The sequence below is a fragment of the Drosophila biarmipes genome, chromosome 3L (assembly GCF_025231255.1).
Source record: "Drosophila biarmipes strain raj3 chromosome 3L, RU_DBia_V1.1, whole genome shotgun sequence".
NCBI classification, from domain to species: Eukaryota; Metazoa; Arthropoda; class Insecta; order Diptera; family Drosophilidae; genus Drosophila; species Drosophila biarmipes.
Window position 1 is genome coordinate 6,907,379 of NC_066613.1, and position 12,016 is coordinate 6,919,394.

Below are 12,016 nucleotides of genomic sequence, written 5' to 3' on the forward strand. Positions count from 1 at the left end.
CTTCGCTCGGGCCTTGGCCTTGCGGTTCGCCGGGACAAGGAGTCGGACATGACACTGGCCATAAACAGCCGGCCAGCTGTGTGTGCTGACGGCTCTGAGCTGTGGGCCAAGGCCTATTTAGCATCGGCAGTGGCAGTAGCAGCGGCAGCGGCAGCGGCAGCGGCAGCGGCAGCGGCATCTATGTTCTGGCCGTCTTACTCACCCCACCAACTTGTAGGACAATAGTCGGAGGCTTTGTCGGCACACCCACTCCTGCCACGCCCCGGAGAAAGTCGTCGTTGCCTTGGCCTGACTTCTTTGGCCCGGCCGGATTATCCAGCAATGCTAAAAACTTTTTAGAAGTCATTAAAACCTTGTAGTGGTAAAATTAATTACTTGTAGTTGCAAACAATGTAGCCACGCCGCAAGCAACGTTTCCATTCCACCCGCCGTCTTCTTCTCCGGCTCGGGCCCCTCCTTATGCATACCCTATATTATACGGTTTGTGCCTGGCTCTGCCGCTGAAGAAGCAGGGTCCGAGTCGCCAGACGCCCAACATTCCGGGCAGACTAAATGCATGATGGTGAAAACATATTCGCTTTGAAATTTATTAACTTTGCGTGTTTTGTTGAATTAAGAATCCGAACGTAAAAGTTTCGAAATGTTAGCTAAAAGCCGTGGTAGAGACCCACTCAGGCCTCAAGCATATTTATGTCTCAGTTCCCCCGCCCGGCTGCGGAGGCGATTCGTTTGGGCGCTGGGCGACTTAAAGCGCTTCCATTAAAGAGTACACACTTTCATTGAGTGATGATCGCCGAATTACGACCGAACAAGGCTAAATCCGTGCCCCAACGAGGAAGCAGAGTGGAATTCCAAAGCGGCGTTTTTATTTAATTGGGTTTGTTATAGCGCCTTAATAACTTGTTCGCGTTGTTTTACATAAATTATTTCGACATTGTATGATCGGGAAACAAAAGCCAGCCAAATGCAATGCCACTCCTGCAGCTTGAGCCAATGCGTGATGCACTTTCTGCATGTCTAACGATGCAAATCAGTCAAATTTGAAACAATTTTAAAGTTAAAATAAATAATTTATTTATTTGCCTTATTAATTCCTAGCACGACAAGTTTGGTAACCACATTTGCTATGCTAGTCACTGGTATGTAAGTTGTTTCTTAGTGATATATAATTAAAATATTTAAAAACTTATTACATGTACATCCAATCGACTTACTGAAGTCGTACATTTTTATACTCTCTTATTGGCAGTGTGTAAATTGTGCTGATTTAGTTTAATAATTTAGTTTAATATACCCTTTAAAATTATTTTACCATCATTTTTTAAAATATTTCAAATTTATTTATAACAAATGTTTACCCATTTACTCTGTCGAAGCGAATATAAAACAGTTGGTCAACTTGCATCTAAATACTTCTCTCAGCACACATTTAAATTACATTTATAGCTACTAAGAGTGAATATATTTCCGAAGAATGCAATCCATTGCTAATTTATGACTTTGCGAAAACGTTCGGCAACACCACATTTTCCGCATCCGACCTTTAGAATTGGTTCCGCTGACAAGTTACATGTGCCCAACTACTTATTTTTAAACGAAATGTTATAGGTGGGCCCCTCGTCGCGAAGTGCCACTTCCGCGTTCCGCCGGCCCATTATCGATAAATGTTCATTACTTTCAATTAACGCTCCTTAATTGAACATGACGTATTTATGAGTTGGACACCGGCCAATCGCAGTGGCGCAGGACGATTGGCCGGGCGACAACTGCATGGCTCTTAATTGGCGGCCCAACAGATGCACTGCAGCCCGAATGGGGGCCAACAGATACAGGCCGAGAACTGGGCGATATCGGGGCAGAGATAACTCATGCACCGCCGCGTCGTTAATTGTTTATAGGCGACAACTGACAAACCGAAAAACTGCAGAGGCGGCAGCAAAGCGACGAAAGTGCACAACGCCATGAATCATATTTTGCCAATTAAGCATGATCCGATGTAACCCCGCAAGGGCCCTATAGTAAGCATAAGCAAAAGCCGATTCCGGCCACAATCAGAATCAGACTCGGACTCAGAATGGGAATACGAATACGAATCGGGGTGAGGGGTGTGGGGTAAAGAAAATGCTGAGGGAAAAGCGAACCGAAAGCCATTGAAGGCATTACTCCACGCCGGAAACCCAATGTAGACAGCATTGGCGACTGGGGCGTCGACAACGCCATGGAAGCAGCGGCTGTCCGTCCGTCCGTCCGTCCGCCCGTCTGTCCGTCCGTATCGCTGTCCGTCCGTCGGCCGTCCGCCTGTCCGTCCGACCGGATGGGCTATTGGGACCAGACCACCAAAGAACAACAAAATGTGCACACTTTCGGCTGCAGAACGCGAAATGCAAACGCTGCACTTACATTCGCGTTTGTAAATGCGATCGCCGATCATATTTCAGTGCGCTCTCCCGCAATTTGCGGCCCCTGCTGTTTCTTCTTGCCTTTCATGTGGGGTCCGACCCCCCAGAGAGTGTGCAAATCACAAAACTTTCGTTTAATTTCAATTTGCATTTGGTTTGCATAAACAAACCGCTGTAATAGAGCCGGGGAAATTAGCTCGAGCCTTTGAAGGTCGTGATCGCGGACTGACGTGGGTTAACACTACGAAGACAATGTACTTGTAGAGTAGTTTGTGAAACAACAGCTCGTTCTTAATTAGGGAATAGGAAATGGTGTTGCTGTCGAATTCGCACGTCTGCAGTGGGAAAACACCTTGACAGTCTTTTAAAAGTAGCAGCAGTGTCTTGTATATTTAGTCATGACAAAATAAATAAGTATTTCCTGCAAAACCGAATACTTATTGGGAAATAATGGCCTGACCAGTGAGGGCACATCTATTTTAGAAATAATACACAAAATGTACTCAAAATGAGTCAAGGCATTTATGGTCTAAAAACTTTTTCTAGAAATTTTCCTTCCCATATATGTATAGGTATATCCAAAACGCGTTGCTCTTTTTCTCCAAAATTTTTGAAATTGTAAAAAATATTAGAAATACTAATAACATAGAAAATCGACGTATACTAAACCAATCACAAAATTTCCAGTTCGTCACAAAATAAATGCCATTATAAGTAATTATTCAGTCCCAATTTGGTTGGCAAATGAAGTTTATAAAAATGGAGGTTACCGGTGAATGTTGTTTTAGGCTCATCCCATTTATGCTATGAAAAAAGGTAAATATGAAAGCGTTCTACCCCATCGGAAAACGTTCTCGGAACAGCCGAGACGTTTCCATTACTTTTGGCACATCCACATGCCAACCCCCATTTCATCTGCGTCATCGGAATTAATTCACAGCCGCGCAGCCAACACTCATTTAATAACCGAGAACTGCACTTCTTTCTGAATGAAACCGCAGCGCAGAACTTTCCGCAGTGTCGATGTCAGCAAAGTTAATTGATCGAGCCCCCGACGAGGAGCACACATGCAAGTGTACCCAAACACCGTGGCCCAAAAACGCTGAGACCGGGCTTTAGCGGCCAGTAAGGCCAGTAAAAACCCGAAAATCAGTGAAATCCAAAGTGGCAATCTGAACGAGAAACGGAAATTGACTATGCGTTATGCGACCTACCGGAGAAGTATAAATATAGTTGGGGTAATCAATTAATTCAATTAAGGTGTGCATTTATCGACTTGATAGGGCTTTCGGGGCATTTGGAGACAACTTGGGTCCGCTGGATTTCTGCACCTTTCAATTAATCAAGCTGATATAATCGGGCGGGTTAAGGAAATTAAATTTATCTGCTTATGCATTCATATTTGCCGCGGTATTATTATATTCAATTTGGGTAGCAAGTGTCGGGCGCCGGCTTATCGCTGTCAAAGAAAGCCGCTGCCCAGCGCCAGACGGCGGCCAAAGTGCAGAAAGTTACGGATTTGTGGTTCTAACTCTGCTCGGCAAGTGACAGGAACTCTCGCCAGCTGGAAATTAATTGCCGAGCGTATGGACATGACACCGGAGATCACGGGACCGAATAAAATCGAACTATTAATCGGCGCACAAGAGTGACAAACATCTATTAGGCGTTTAATTAAAAGTTTCGCATGGCCGGAGGCGGATGGCTTTGTTCCTCCGATAGCGACCACGGAGGCTCCACTCTGCACTCCGCCGTCCGCCGTCCGTTGTCCGATGGCCGATGTCCGATACTCGGACAGAGTGTCAAATTCGAGCATTTCAAGTTACCGCTTCAGATAGCGGCGAAGAGCAAACACAAATATTTGCCTACAATTACTTACTGGCCGGATTGATACGGAGAGATAGTCCGTGGTCAGTTGCCGGAGGAGACAATGGCAGTGGTCGGCCGTGGAGCTCTGTTCGGCCTGTGTGTCCGTGTGTAGGTACATAATTGGGCTATCAGCCCGATGGCCGCCGGCAGAGGCGCTCGGAATAAATACGGCAATTAAAATCCGATGGGCAGATAGGGCCTCCGATCGAGCGTGAAGTGGCTATGGCGACAGCCCGCCGATCAAACCCTTCATCCACCCACTGGCCTGTCCCCAGCCATCGCGTTCTTGGGTTGTACAGTAAGAACACACTCAAAAGTGTAGTGGCTGATGGGCTTCTATTTAGTAAGTGTATCAGATCATTTCTGACCCAACATTGCCTGCCAAATTAAAAAGTTTAAGAAAAAACAAAATAAGACTCATTTGTATTATATTTATTATTCAAAAAGTACTATATTACAATTCAAGTTTAATTTTATTTGACTTGAATCACTGTGGACGGCAGTCCACGTAATGACGAAGCGCACCAGGAGGGTGTGCGACGGCGACTACTACTACACGAAGAAATGAAAATCTGCAGCAAACATCTGGTTGAGAGTTAAAAAAAATGAAGAAAATTTATTTATTTTGTAGATCGTATAGTACGTATTTGTCACAAAAGTTGATATCACAATTTATTTGCGATCGTTACTATTTTTACCTCGTTCAGAGGCGTTTTTGCTTGATTTTAATTATCTGAATTTATACAACCTATAAAACTATTTCGAATACAATTGAAATATGTTTTCCCATACATTAACACTACGGATTGCAAACCATTTCTGGTATATTTAACGTTTTATAAACTTAGGTTTAATATTACCTAAGAGGTTCCGAATACATCGACCTAAGCAACCAAAGTAAAATTGATTTTATTAGGGGGAAATGACCCGACTCCCCTTTTTTAAAAGGTTAGGCCACCTGGGCTTTCGGCCACCGAATCAACGTTAATTAGTGTTGAAGGATGGACGTTCCATCGCTCCTTCGCTCGTCCCCAAGCCTTCCCGAAATTGCAACACCTGTCCGACGGTCGAGCGGTCACCTGGCGGCGATGCGGAAAGTCAGTGACTATGTAATACACTGTGTTTTGGTCAGCCTAACCGCACGGACTACACTCATCCGATTAAACTTTTAAATAGATGTCAAACAAACTACATTCTGCTAACTACAAGGACTTTCGGTGTCATCGTCCAGGTTCGCTCCACGTCGATGTCTTAGGCCTGCCGGCAGATACGTGTCCGTATGTCCGCCTGTCCGCCTGTCCGCCTGTCCGCTTGTCCGTATATCTATATCCTTATCCCCCGGACGTTGGCGGGTGTGTCCAGTGTCCTTGTGTTATTCTGAGCCCGAGCGAGTGTTTTCCATTCAACCACCGTTGTCGCCGGTCGCTCGGGGTCGTGACGGACAAATGTCCGAAATTTGAAACTTTAAATAGCAGTCCTTGAAGCATGATTTTGTGGGGAGGTGAGAGGCGTTGCAAGGTGGGTGGTCAGAGGTCGGAGGTCAGAGGTGTCCATTCCGTTGGTCGTGTCTCCCGGGCTGGGCGGAGACCTGATGAGCTGGGCTTCGAAATTAGTTCTGATTTACCGCTGTTCCAACAGAATGTCAGGCGGTGTGACAAGGATTGGCTTTTCGGGCACATGTCGCAGATTGTGTGCGTATCGTGTAAACACTGCCGAGGACCACACCTGCCGGAACACGTGTACATAATTATACGTGCAGGAAAGTTCGTACAGCCTATTAACTAAGTTGCAGGAGCTGGGATTATATTTTCAATATGGTGATTATGGAAGTTTTGGCTTTGTTTGGATCATCATATAGATACTTAAAGGTCGTCTAAATAATTCAAATGATAGCTCCATGACATCACAAGATAGTTTGGTTTTCAGGTGCAAGTGTATTTTTTGTTCCTATAAAATAACTTATCTTTTGTGAACTTAAAAAAACCTTTATTTTTGGGTCCATTTTTATTTCTCTTTGATTTCCATCTGACAAAGCACATTCCTCTAAAAGTAAAAAGTCTGGCGAGCAAGCTGTCGTTCACAATATTCACAACAGATTTATCTTCCCCTACTGGAATATCAACACATTTGGATAAGACGGCCCTCTTTGAGTGACAGTTCCTCTTAATAAAAATGAATTATCCAACATCCAACGGCGCGACACAAACAATTTGTTTCGCTTTGAAATGAAACAATTAGATTCTTATTTTAGAGTGTTCTCCGAACAAGTCAATTTCGTCTTCCGAAATATTTTGGGCGGAAGAAATAGGATGTGTGTTGGCTGAAGAATAAATTGGTTGATTTAAAGCATGCATTCATCCCCTATTATGGGATACGTTACTCCACATTTTAATATAAAAATCAAAACCTTAAACAAAGTTGTGTCGGTTAAAAAGAATGTTACTTAAATGTTTGATTCCTATTTTGCAATTTTAAGCAGAAATAAACTGATAGTTCATAATCCATATTTATAAAATGTGAAAACATTAACAAAAATTATATAAAAATTTATTTGGCTATGCTGTTTCTTAAAAAATTAACAAGGTAACGTACAGCACTAGTGTTCCAGAAGAATTTAAAATTAGTGAATTCCAATTTTCTGTTATATATGTATACAGAATATTTAACCACTCTAAATATGTTCAAATTTAATTTTGTTCATATTAAAGTGATTACTAAGAAAACCACTACTATAATGTTGTCGCAATAATTTTTTTGTAGTCGAAGGTCTTTAAATATAATTTGACAACAGTGTGTTAGTCAACAACTAACAGCGTTGGTTGTTTATATAATGAATTGCTTTCTCTTTGTTTTATCATTACGTTATGAAAGTGAAAAATCAGTTAAAACTAGTCTAACAATGCTCAAATAAAGTTTGTCCGTTTCCTATCAAAATCGGAGTCAAGAACGAACAGCATTGGTTATTTATAAGGTTAATGCCTTCTGTGGGCTTATCCTTACCCTGTGAAAGGTGCATAATCAGTTAAAACACTTGGCGAACTGCGCGTAAATAGAGCCAAACACATTTCGCTTGACTGATTCGCTTGCGCCGCTGGGGCTCATAAATCTGCGACGTGGAGTGACACATATCGCAGATCAATATTATCGCTGGCTTTGGGCACTTAACCCCCGGTTACGTGCACACACATTTACACGTGTTCGGCGATTGCGAGTGTATACAAATGTCTCTTTCTGGGCACTCGCCTCTAATACACTCCCAGGATCCATTAGAAGTGCAAAACACCAATTAAAGTTTTGCACGGATTACAGCGGAGCGAAAAAGGAAAACAAACCAGTATCGCGTACCACGCTCCGTCGTGTTGGTATTCGTTGAGGGGAACGGAAAAGCGGGTGCGAGCGGGACAGCCGCCGCCCTACGGCCGTCTCGCTCGCTCCCGCGCTGCGCAGGCCGCAGATAAATGCGCAGCCATTTTTTAACAGGCGGAGCCAAAACGTCGGAAGCGCTTGGGACTTTTGCGGCGGGGGGAAATACAGGGAAATTTCGGGTAGCCAGGAAATTTTCTGCTGATTAGCCAGCTGTGCCAATGTGTTGGGAGTTTTCCGTGAAAAGTCGAAGAGACTGCGCGCTTTTCGAGGCGGCTTTTCGACCCAATGCAGTTGGAAAAGTCGAACCATCGGGTCCGTGCTTGCACAAAAGCTCCCGCCGTCCCGAAAAGCTCCGGAAGGAACTTTCGGTGCAACTTCAAGCTGCACCTACGAGCCCGTCCAAAATGGCGGCGCTGTCGGCGGAATGCCGATAAATCAAAGTTCCCCATTTGAAATGCCAAGAGCCCACCGCGACATCCTACAGCGGCGGCCACGAAAATAGTGCAGGGATCTCTCACTCACTTCGGAGGTATTTGGGGTAAAGTTGTAATTACAAACTTTGTAGATAAAGTATATCCTGACTAAATAAACTGCATTATTTTTATTTTATTTATTTTATTCGATCAGCACTTAAGTCAGCAAACTATGCAATTTAACTTTTTTATAATTTGTAAATAAAACTTCCCTTAACCTATGCCAACATAAATATTTTGAAATAACTCTTATTTCTTATAGAATTTTAACGCAGCGCCTGTTAAAATACACTTCAATAAAATAATGCCTCGATTATTTAGTTTTTTAATATAATTTAAAACAGTATTTGGTTTTTAATTGATATCATAAGCCCTATTACGTTTTCATACTCTGAAACTTCTGCAATCTCAACCGCAACTGTACGCCGTCCGCAGCATCAAGTGGCTGGCGACTGGGAGCGGCGTTTCATCAGAGGGAATTAATCAGAGCAGATGAAGCGACAACCGAAAAATAACGACGCGGCATCTCGCAAAGAGCCGCCGCGCCTTATCTCCTCAATCTGAGTCGCCGCAGCCGGCTTTTTAGTGCGTGTCCCCCGTTCGCGGGCCTGGGATCCGAGGCCAGCGTCCAGATGCATCCCATTTGCGGCGTATCTGTATCTGTATCCGCGCCCGAAGGTGTGCGATGCGAGCGACTGGCGCTTGGAGGCGCAGCAGCGGAATGTCACCGCGGCAAGTATCCCGGGGGGACAGGAGACCCTCTTCTCAGAGTTTCGGTTTTTATTGGCCGATCCTGTGGCAGGGCATCCATCAAACGCGCGCCCGTTCATGTCAAATTATAAAATCCGAAAAAATTTAAATCTAATTTCGCCACAGCGACCCGGGCCCATATTCAAATACCTAATGGATTTTACTTTGTCCTGACAAGTACAAGCCCATTTAATCAATAATTAACGTAATCCATCAAGTACAAAGTGTCAAATGCACTCGCGACGGAACGGCGGCCCATCAGGCCTAAAAGGATTTCCGAAAAGCGCATCGCGTTGACAAAAAATCAAGTTGTCGTAAAGATACACGAAACAAATCCGCGCCCGTCACATCTGCATGTCGAAAACCAGTAACCCATTCAGAAAGCAACCCCTAACTTGAACCCCTGCCCGCCGTCTGTCATTGTCGAGACACCGGTGGGGGAAGGACAGCCGGAGCAGGAGCAGGAGCAGCTTATCTAAGCCGAAAAGTCGACCCTGATCAACCACTTGCAGCGCGGGCCCAGGGACCAGATAGCCCTTGTCCTACTCCAAATGGGTATCAAACTACAAATGTCCATTTTCAATTTACCTGGCCCTAACGCACTCCGCCGCACCACTCCCCCGCCGTAAATTGAATCTGAAACGGTATAATATGTGGGCAGGGGACGGGCAGCGGACAAACAAACGGACAAACACCCACCGAATCGCCCTATAAATTAGCCCCTGGCCAGCGAGCGGCGACCGATGACCAGTTGGCTGGCGGGCAAAAGACCGTGAAATTTTCCCAATATGCTGCGTTTTATTTGCGTTTCCCTCCACTCATCCTCCCTCTCGTGTGGCACTGCACTGGCCATATAGCATACCCCATGTACCATATACCGTGCACCATGCACCATCCACATCCCGTGAACTGGGGACCGGGACTGCGAATAATGCTCGCATTTAAATGGACAGTCGTTTGACGTATGAATAAATTATGTGCTGCCCCTCGAGCCCGCACGATCGGTTCCTCGGCTAGTTAACATAATTCTAAAGACAAAGGCTACGCTCTACATTTTATCCACGCCAGAAGGCAGGGGACAGTTGACATCCCTCCGCTTCGGTGGGGAAATTTATGCGCCGCAATTTGTCAATTGTTGCAATTTCTCTTTGTGCGCTGCATCTATTAACTTCGTGTGTTTCCCAAAGAAAAGCCCCCATAAATAATTGAAATGTGTGTTTTATCCCTTGTGGGTAAACGTCAGGTAGATCGATAGGAATAAATATATGCATTCACAATAGGCCATACTTGAAATTGCTTCCAAGACCATTAATGAACTTACCTGGAACAATGTTTGATATAAATGAGTAATGTTATTAATAAAATTTAACATTTTGTATTGATTTTATTGAAATTAGTTATCTAACTCGTAAGCTTGTGAAATATTAAGAATTCTTTTAAGGTTGCAAAGAAAAAGGACTTTCCCTGCTATTTTAACGATTTGCTAGCCAAACTTAAAAAGTATCTAAACAATGCAAATTAAACATCTTAATGTACGCATTTATATCTTTCCCTTACAGGAATAGGACGCCAAGCTACCCACTCAGTCATCAAGTCGTGTTATACCGAAGCCTAATTGAAGAATCCCCAATTCCCTGGAAGGGTCTGCAGTACACGGTCGCTACCCGATCCACTCGCCATCGAAAGTTATTGTAACCCGATCCCGAGTCGCTGGATGTACATAAGTAAATGAGCTTTAAAATAATTTAGCTATCTCTTAAGCACATGTGTTTGTTTTCCACTCCCAGATACCAGTTCCGCCGCTGCGGCCCGTGTTTATACGAGTGTGGACTCGGAGATGTCCGGGCCGACGTTTATGAAAAGCCATCGCAGCATCAAAGCCAATTAAGATACCGGCCATACGAGCTCTGAAGGAACTCGCGGCTAATTTCTGCGACAAAGCCGACTAACGATCGAGTCCAGTGCCCAGTGCCCAGTGTCCGAGGGAGAGCGGCACTTTTGTCGCAAACACAGGCCGTAAAATTAAGAACTCTGATTGGTAACAAATGTTTTTGTTCATTCGAGTGATAAAACGTAGCGAACCGAAAAGATATAAAGTTCTCTTTAGTGTCTTGCCAGCGCGGCGATGATAAAATATTTAAATGAGCGCCGAAATGGGAAGGTTCTCGGCTCCGTTTTTGGCCGCCTCGGTTAGGATCGAAGTGGACACATGGGAATCGGAGGGGTGGGAGGTGGACCCAAAACCTTAATGGCCGCGCACACGAATCCCGCAACAGCCGAAACAGTGGGCCTAAACAAGGCCCCGGGCAAAGTGTGAAACAGCGAGCGGCGTAACGCCAATAGCGTTCGTCGATAACCACTGTGTCGCCGAGTAAGTCGGTCGGCTGTCATGATTAAACAAAGTCCAATGCCAGCTAGGATATTAAATTACGGCCATAACAGGCCCAGAGGTAAGGACCACTTTGGACTCTTTGGGACCGGCCGACCAGGCCCAAGCCCAAGCCCAAGTCTTGGAACAGCAACGAAACGGCCACGACGAAATCATAAAAGGCATAAACAGTTGTAAAGACCCAAACCACAAAGGGCGTAGAATCAAAATTGAGCACTAAAACGTTATCGAGGTCGGCACAGATTAACTAGCCCTTTTGCTGTTGCCCCGACGATGGACGAGGGACATGGGACATGGGACACTGGACAGCGGACGCCGGACGGCGGACACGGACAACGGATGCCACATCCAGATCCAGGCAGGTAGTTCATTCTGAAGTATCGAATGCATCTTAAAGATACTTGTGCGACATTACGATCATTACTCTGTGTAACAGATACGCTGCGATGGACGGCGGAGGAGGAGGAGGGGAGGAGCTGGTCCTGGGCAGTGGCTGCAGACAGGTCGACCTGTCGTGTAATCCCGACCTGCCCGGCAATTATAACCATATATAGCCCCCGCTGGCGACGGTGCCGCGTCGACGACCCACAGCCGAGCTATTGTCCAAAATTGTCATTCACAACTGTCTCGCCGATAAGAAGCAATTGTCGGAGGCGGAGGACTCGAGGAGAAATCACATTGAATGGCGCCAGTTTCACAATGAATCTTCACGGAAGGGACAACTCTTGCGTTAACATTTCGTCATGCCTCTTTAAATGTAGGTTACATAA

At 45.0% G+C, this 12,016-nt stretch overlaps 1 long non-coding RNA gene across 1 annotated transcript; it reads left to right on the forward strand.

Annotated features, from left to right (window-relative positions):
• Positions 1-8,059: 8,059 nt before the first annotated feature.
• LOC127010882 (uncharacterized) lies at positions 8,060-10,885 on the forward strand. Its single transcript, XR_007763747.1, has 3 exons — positions 8,060-8,163; positions 10,417-10,581; positions 10,645-10,885. It is a non-coding gene; the product is annotated as an uncharacterized LOC127010882 (long non-coding RNA).
• The last annotated feature ends 1,131 nt before the right edge of the window (positions 10,886-12,016 follow it).